The 7,500-nt window shown below is 45.8% G+C and overlaps 3 non-coding genes across 3 annotated transcripts; all 3 read left to right on the top strand.

Moving 5' to 3' along the window:
* The first annotated feature begins 757 nt into the window (after nt 1–757).
* On the top strand, nt 758–839 carry TRNAL-AAG (transfer RNA leucine (anticodon AAG)). The gene has a single exon. It is a non-coding gene; the product is annotated as a tRNA-Leu (tRNA).
* Nucleotides 840–1,260: 421 nt separating this feature from the next.
* Nucleotides 1,261–1,342, top strand: TRNAL-AAG (transfer RNA leucine (anticodon AAG)). Its single transcript has one exon. It is a non-coding gene; the product is annotated as a tRNA-Leu (tRNA).
* Nucleotides 1,343–1,888: 546 nt separating this feature from the next.
* On the top strand, nt 1,889–1,970 carry TRNAL-AAG (transfer RNA leucine (anticodon AAG)). The gene has a single exon. It is a non-coding gene; the product is annotated as a tRNA-Leu (tRNA).
* Nucleotides 1,971–7,500: the final 5,530 nt, after the last annotated feature.

Below are 7,500 nucleotides of genomic sequence, written 5' to 3'. Positions count from 1 at the left end.
GAATGCCACCTCTGCTATAACTTTTATTTCTTCTCTACCTGATCTTTTGTCCAGTTCAATTAACATTGCATAATAATATATATTACCAACCATCGGTAGCGTGGCCAAGCGTACAATAAAGAAAAAAAACGTAGCTTGGCCAAGCGGTCTAAGGCGCTGGTTTGAGGCGCCAGCGTTTTCGGTGGCGTGGGTTCGAATCCCGCCGCTGCCAAAACTTTTATTGCTTCTCTACAAGGTCGTTCATCCAATGTATTGAATATTGCATTGTAAAATAGTGCAAACCATGGGTAGCGTGGCCGAGCGGTCTAAGGTGCTGGTTTAAGGCACCAGTCTCTTCGGGGGCGTGGGCTCAAATCCCAACGCTGCCGTAACTTTTATTGCTTCTCTACCTGATCGTTTGTCCAGTTCATTGAACATTGCATTATAATATATTGCCAAGCATCGGTAGCGTGGCCGAGTGGTCTAAGGCGCTGATTTAAGGCACAAGTCTCTTCGAGGGCGTGGGTGCAATTCCCACCGCTGCCTAAACTTTTATTGCATTTCTACCTGATCGTTTGTCCAGTTCATTGAACATTGCATTATAATATATTACCAACCATCGGTAGTGTGGCCAAGCGGTCTAAGGCGCTGGTTTAAGGCACCAGTCTCTTCGGGGGCGTGGGCTCCAATCCCATCGCTGCCATAACTTTTATTGCTTCTCTACAACGTCGTTCATCCAATGTATTGAATATTGCAATGTAAAACAGGGACAACCATCGGTAGCGTGGCCGAGCGGTCTAAGGCGCTGGTTTAAGGCACCAGTCTCTTCGGCGGCGTGGGTTCGAATCCCACCGCTGCCAAAACTTTTATTTTTTCTCTACCAGATCGTTTGTCCAGTTCATTTAACATTGCATAATAATATATAACCAACCATCGGTAGCGTGGCCATGCATACAATAAAGAAAAAAGGTAGCTTTGCCAAGCGGTCTAAGACGATGGTTTCAGGCACCAGTCTCTTCGGGGGCGTGGGTTCGAATGCCACCGCTGGCAAAACTTTTATTGCTTCTCCACAAGGTCGTTCATCCAATGTATTGAATATTGCATTATAAAATAGTGCCAGCCATCGGTAGCGTGGCCGAGCGGTCTAAGGTGCTGGTTTAAGGCACCAGTCTCTTCGGGGGCGTGGGCTCAAATCCCAACACTGCCAAAACTTTTATTGCTATCTACCTGATGGTTTGTCCAGTTCATTGAACATTGCATTATAATATATTACCAACCATCGGTAGCGTGGCCGAGCGGTCTAAGGCGCTGGTTTAAGGCACCAGTCTCTTCAGGGGCATGGGTCCGAATCCCACCGCTGCCAAAACTTTTATTGCTTCTCTGTATGGTGGTTCATCCCGTTTATTCAAGATTGCATTATACAATTGTACCAACCATCGGTAGCGTGGCCGAGTGGTCTAAGGCGCTGGTTTAAGGCACCAGTCTCTTCGGGAGCTTGGGTTCGAATCTCACCGCTGCCAAAACTTTTATTGCTTCTCTACAAGGTCGTTCATCCAATGTATTGAATATTGCATTATAAAATAGTGCCAGCCATCGGTAGCGTGGCTGAGCGGTCTAAGGTGCTGGTTAAAGGCACCAGTCTCTTGGGGGGCGTGGGCTCAAATCCCAAAGCTGCCATAACTTTTATTGCTTCTCTACAAGGTCGTTCATCCAATGTATTGAATATTGCATTATAAAACAGGGACAACTATCGGTAGCGTGGCCGAGCGGTCTAAGGCGCTGGTTTAAGGCACCAGTCTCTCCGAGGGCGTGGGCTCAAATTCCAACGCTGCCAGAAATTTTATTGCTTCTCTACCTGATCGTTTGTCTAGTTCATTTAACATTGCATAATAATATATTACCAACCATCGGTAGCGTGGCCGAGCGGTCTAAGGCGCTGGTTTAAGGCACCAGTCTCTTCGGGGGCGTGGGTTCGAATCCCACCACTGCCAAAACATTTATTGCTTCTCTACAAGGTCGTTCATCCAATGTATTGAATATTGCATTATAAAACAGTGCCAACCATCGGTAGCGTGTCCGAACGGTCTAAGGCGCTGGTTTAAGGCACCAGTCTCTGCGGAGGCGTGGGCTCAATTTCCAACGCTGCCAAAAATTTTATTGCTTCTCTACCTGATCGTTTGTCCAGTTCATTGAACATTGCATTATAATATGTTACCAACCATCGGTAGCGTGGCCGAGCGGTGTAAGGCGCTGGTTTAAGGCACCAGTCTCTTCGGGAGCGTGGGTTCGAATGCCACCTCTGCTATAACTTTTATTTCTTCTCTACCTGATCGTTTGTTCAGTTCAATTAACATTCTATAATAATATATATTACCAACCATCGGTAGCGTGGCCAAGCGTACAATAAAGGAAAAAAACGCAGCTTGGCCAAGCGGTCTAAGGCGCTGGTTTGAGGCACCAGTCTTTTCGGGGTCGTGGGTTCGAATCCCACCGATGCCAAAACTTTTATTGCTTCTCTACCTGATCGTTTGCCCAGTTCATTGAACATTGCATTATAATATGTTACCAACCATCGGTAGCGTGGCCGAGCGGTCTAAGGCGCTGGTTTAAGGCACCAGTCTCTTCGGGGGCGTGGGTTAGAATGCCACCACTGCTATAAATTTTATTTCTTCTCTACCTGATCGTTTGTCTAGTTCATTCAACATTGCATAATAATATATTACCAACCATCGGTAGCGTGGCCGAGCGGTCTAAGGCGCTGATTTAAGCACCAGTCTCTTCGGGGACGTGGGTTCGAATCCCACCACTGCCAAAACTTTTATTGCTTCTCTACAAGGTCGTTCATCCAATGTATTGAATATTGAATTATAAAGTAGTGCCAGCCATCGGTAGCGTGCGAGGTGCTTCGGCGGCCACTGCTGGCCGCGGTGTTAGGTTCCCTTCTGCACCATCGGATTACCGGTTTTTGTTGCCTACATTGCCGTCGGGTGACAGTATGGAAGAGTGTGTGTTTCTGCACGGGGATTTGGAAAAAAGACCATACCGATTGGAAGACTTTCGGGCCCCGTTGGAAGAAGTGGGACTCATCAAGGCGATCATTGGCATTGGAGCCTTCCAGATGAATCACATCTGGCTGGCGAAGATGCGAAGCAAGGCTGACAAAGAAGCATTACTCAAAACAGGTGGACTCCGAGTCAAGGGTGGCTTCTGTGGTATCATCGACCCTATCCAACATGATGTAACCGTGAAAATCCACTGGGTTGACTTTGCGGTCTCGAATGAGAGCATTCGACAAGCGTTAGGTGAGTTTGGTGAAGTTCTGGAGGTTTCCAACGACAACTGGACCGTCGCGGGCTTTGAACACGCGATATCGATGACGAGGGTGGTGCGACTGAAACTGAAGGAAGGCGTGGTGCTAGAAGACTTGCCGCACCTTTTTAAGATTGGAGGGGGCACCGTCCTTCTTGTGGCCCCGGGTCGGGCACCGCTTTGCCTAAGGTGTCACATGCAAGGACATATACGACGAGACTGCCAGACTCCCCGCTGTGGTGTATGCCGAGCGTTTGGTCATGAAAGTCAAGATTGCGTCAGGAGTTATGCCAGAGTTACGAAGACCGTGCTGCCAACAGACGACGCCCAAGATAATCTAATGGACGCCGAAGAGGCTGAGAAGTTGGCCCCTGGCAGCAACGCCGTGGGACCCGACGCCGCGGTTCAGGCAACTGGAGAAGAGACAGCCGACGCGACAACGCAAGATGGCAAAGACTCAACGAAAGAATCCGAGGAGTTGGCCGCAACAGGCGGCCAGCAGCACATTCAAGAATCGATGGAGGAAGATATGGGTACCAGTGGCGAGATCGCTACGCCAGAAGCCGGCACAAAGTCTCCGGAAGCGACCACGGGACGCGGCAAGCGTTACCGAGTGGAGAGCACGGAACGCAACCTGAAACGCCCGGAGCGTCTGTGGCATCGCGTCACGGGCGCTAAGAGTAAAAAATATGCCCTCGAAACCCGGTCGGCGTCATCGTCGCCGGTTCGGGGACACGATCTAGACGCGTAAGACCCCGGTTTTCCCACTGCACGGTATACAAGACACGGTAAGCGCAGCATTGTAGTTTTCATCTTTGTCATCAACATGGCTAACATGACTGCGCCTTTACGCATTGGTACGCTGAATGTACGTGGTCTAGGAACGCGTCGCAAACAGTACCAGTTGAAACGCTTGATGCAAGAAAAAGACCTTGACTTGCTCGCGGTCCAGGAGACTAAAGTTAGTACTGAGGACGCGACTGATAGCTTGGTAGCAGAATTTTCATTGCGGTACAATGCGTGTGTGAGCTATGCAGTGGGAGCATCAGCCGGATGTATTATTTTTGTCAAGAACTCTCTTGGTATTGTAGTGGAAGAGGTCAAAAGTTGCCTACATGGGCGTTTTGTTTTGTGTGACTTTTGTTACGGGATCACTAAATTTAGAGTTATCTGTGTATACGCACCTACAAATTCGAGAGACAGATGTTTGTTTTTTCGGGAAATGCAAGCGTACTTTGAATGTCAGAAATGTGTGGTTCTGTTGGGTGACTTCAATTGTGTTTTGACCCAAGAAGATTGCACGTATACTGCTAAATTAGGTGATGAAAGTGTTGGGTTGCTTAGAGACAGCCTTAATAAGTACTTTTTACATGACGTAGCTCTGTTTGCGATGGGTGGCAGTCGCCAGCACTTCACACATTTTCAAGGTTCGAGTCACGCACGACTAGATCGAGCATATGTTTGTTCTGAGATAGTACCTTTATGTCAGAACTATGATGTTTATGCTGTTTCCTTCAGTGATCATTGCTTAGTTTTGTTTGAGATAGGTAGAAAGTGCAAAAAGAAGGTTGTATGGGAAACATGGAAACTGAATACTAAGATAATTACGCACGAAGGGTTTGTAGATAAGACAAAGAAGGAAATCGAGAATTTTTTTCAAAAACGCAGAAAGGAGTGCCACGGAAAGATGGGAATTATTTAAGCAAAAGATAAAAATGAATGCAATAGAGTGTGGTTGCTACATGCAGTACCAAGCTCGAAAACAGGAACGTGAGCTACGGGCAGAGCTAAACGATTTGGTGAATATTGAAGCAGAAAACCCGGGCTTATTCACACATCAACTGCAGGTTGTCAAAAACAAAATTGAATGTCTTGAAGAAGATAAATATAAAGGCGCAATTATACGAGCAAGAGCTGAGAGATACCTCGTAGGTGAAGCCCCGACAAAGCGAGCCTTGTCAGATGAAAAGTCATATGCTCGAGCTCACGACATACTAGAGATAGAATGGAATGGTAAAATATTGAAAGAACATAAATATATTATGAAAGCTTTTGAAAACTATTATCAGGACTTGTTTGCTTATCGCGAACCAAAGGAGCCGGGTTTTGTAGATGAGTTCTTGATAGAAATGCCGACACTTAATGCTGAGGACACAAATTTATTGGAAATGTCTATTAGTATAGGGGAAATTGAGAAGGCTATCGATGATCTCGGCATGGGCAAATCACCTGGTCCAGATGGCATTAATGCCGCCTTTTACAAGGCGTTCAAGGAGGATATGGCCGCCGCATTGCATGAGGTTTTTTCAGAGTCTTTAGATCGCGGAGCTTTGCCTCCATCGTTTAATCGAGCGCACACCGTGCTGATTCCTAAAGGGAAAGAGCAACATGTTTTACGCAAACTGACAGGATACAGGCCAATCACGCTAACAAACGTAGATTATAAGGTGTTTATGAAAGTTCTGGCTAGGAGGTTGCAAGGAGTTATATACAAGTTGGTCGGGTCACATCAGACTTGCGGCATCAAGCGTAGGAGCATATTCACGAATATTCATGTTGCCAGGAGCATTTTGGAGTATTGTGACGCTGCGCATCTAAAAGTAGCTATGTTGCAAATTGATCTAGCCAAGGCTTTCGACATGGTTCCACACAATATACTCTTCATGCTAGCTGAGTACGTTGGTCTTGGTGCGATCATATGTAAAGGTATTAAATTGGCATATAAAAATTCAACCACAAATTTAATTGTAAATAGAGAACTCTCACAGCGCTTACAAGTACTTTCCTCCGTGCGCCAGGGGTGTCCTTTAAGTCCTTTGCTCTTCGCTCTATTTTTGGAACCATTGTGTCAGAAAGTGATTCACCATGCAGGGATTAATGGTTTCAGGTTGCAGTCATGTGAAGTGCGTGTTTTGGCATACGCCGACGATATTGCCTTTTTTGCAGTTGATAGAGAGAGTGTCACTTCGTTATTAAAAATCACTCAAAGGTTTTGTGACACGAGTGGAAGTTTAATGAACAAAGAAAAAAGCATTGGTTTATGGCATGGTAATTGGGACCTTACGCCCAGTTCTTTTGGAAATATTCAGTGGCTCACGACGCCTAGTCGTTACCTTGGGGTACCATTGGGCAGGTATCAAGACAGTGAAGCATTTTGGCTTGAAAAGGCTGAAGAACTGCGCGCGACCGCCGAAGGATGGGGCGGTCGTGGCTTATCAATTTTCTCTCGGTCGGCTGTATGCAACGTATTTCTGGCTGCTAAAATTATGTACCTTTTGCAAGTACTTAGTTGTAAGCGTAAAACCATTCACAAAGTCCACAGGATATTCGCCACGTTCATATGGAGCTCTACGTGGGAGAGAACATCTAGAACGAACTTGTTTCGGCGAGTTAAGCAAGGAGGGCTGTCTCTGTGCCATCTGTTTCTTAACCAAGTAATATCACGTTTCCTGCTCATTAGAGACCAGAGAGACTCTTTTTTACGTTCTTTATTTCAAACAACGCTGTTACACCGCATGCCTGACTTCTTTGTATCTTCAGACAGGCGAGAACGACACACCTTGTCACCGTTCTTGCGCGAAGTTGTGTTCTCATATCGTTTCCTAAGGGCGAGGTTTTCGATAGATTACCTAACTAATGTGAAAAGAAAGCGCCTTATGAAAGACCTAATACAGAATGTTTTTCCTGTGCCCCTGTACCGTTCAAGGTATGAAAAATCATATGGTCATGACGTACTAAAGCGAGTGAAAAACATGTGTATACCACCCAATGTGAAAACCTTCTTTTTTAAACTTCATACGGGAACCTTGCCAGTAAAAACGTGGCTTGAAGAGAGAAGGATGTATGTACCATGGGGAAGCAGCTGTCTCCTGTGTAACAAACCTGAGGCCATTGAACATGTGTTTATTGATTGTAAGAACGCTATTTTCTTTTGGGACATTTTACAGAGAACTTTAAAAAAAGATTTACCTCTTACTTCATATGGAATTCGTTTTTTGCCTTGTGATAGTTCTGTGCAAATTTTGGATGTTATATTTGTACTTGGTCTTCATTCGGTTTGGCGTAGTATGCTATCGTACAGACACTGTGATGTGAGAGTTCTATCCGTAATGAGTGTTTCGTGGAAACTGTTATAAAAGTGCGAGATGTGTATAAGACTACCGACTGTAATGAAGATGTAATATCTTTGTTTGACGCGTTGTCACGCATGAA

This window comes from Rhipicephalus microplus, chromosome 3 (genome assembly GCF_043290135.1).
Source record: "Rhipicephalus microplus isolate Deutch F79 chromosome 3, USDA_Rmic, whole genome shotgun sequence".
NCBI lineage: Eukaryota > Metazoa > Arthropoda > Arachnida > Ixodida > Ixodidae > Rhipicephalus > Rhipicephalus microplus.
This window is presented reverse-complemented; position numbering and strand designations above follow the sequence as displayed.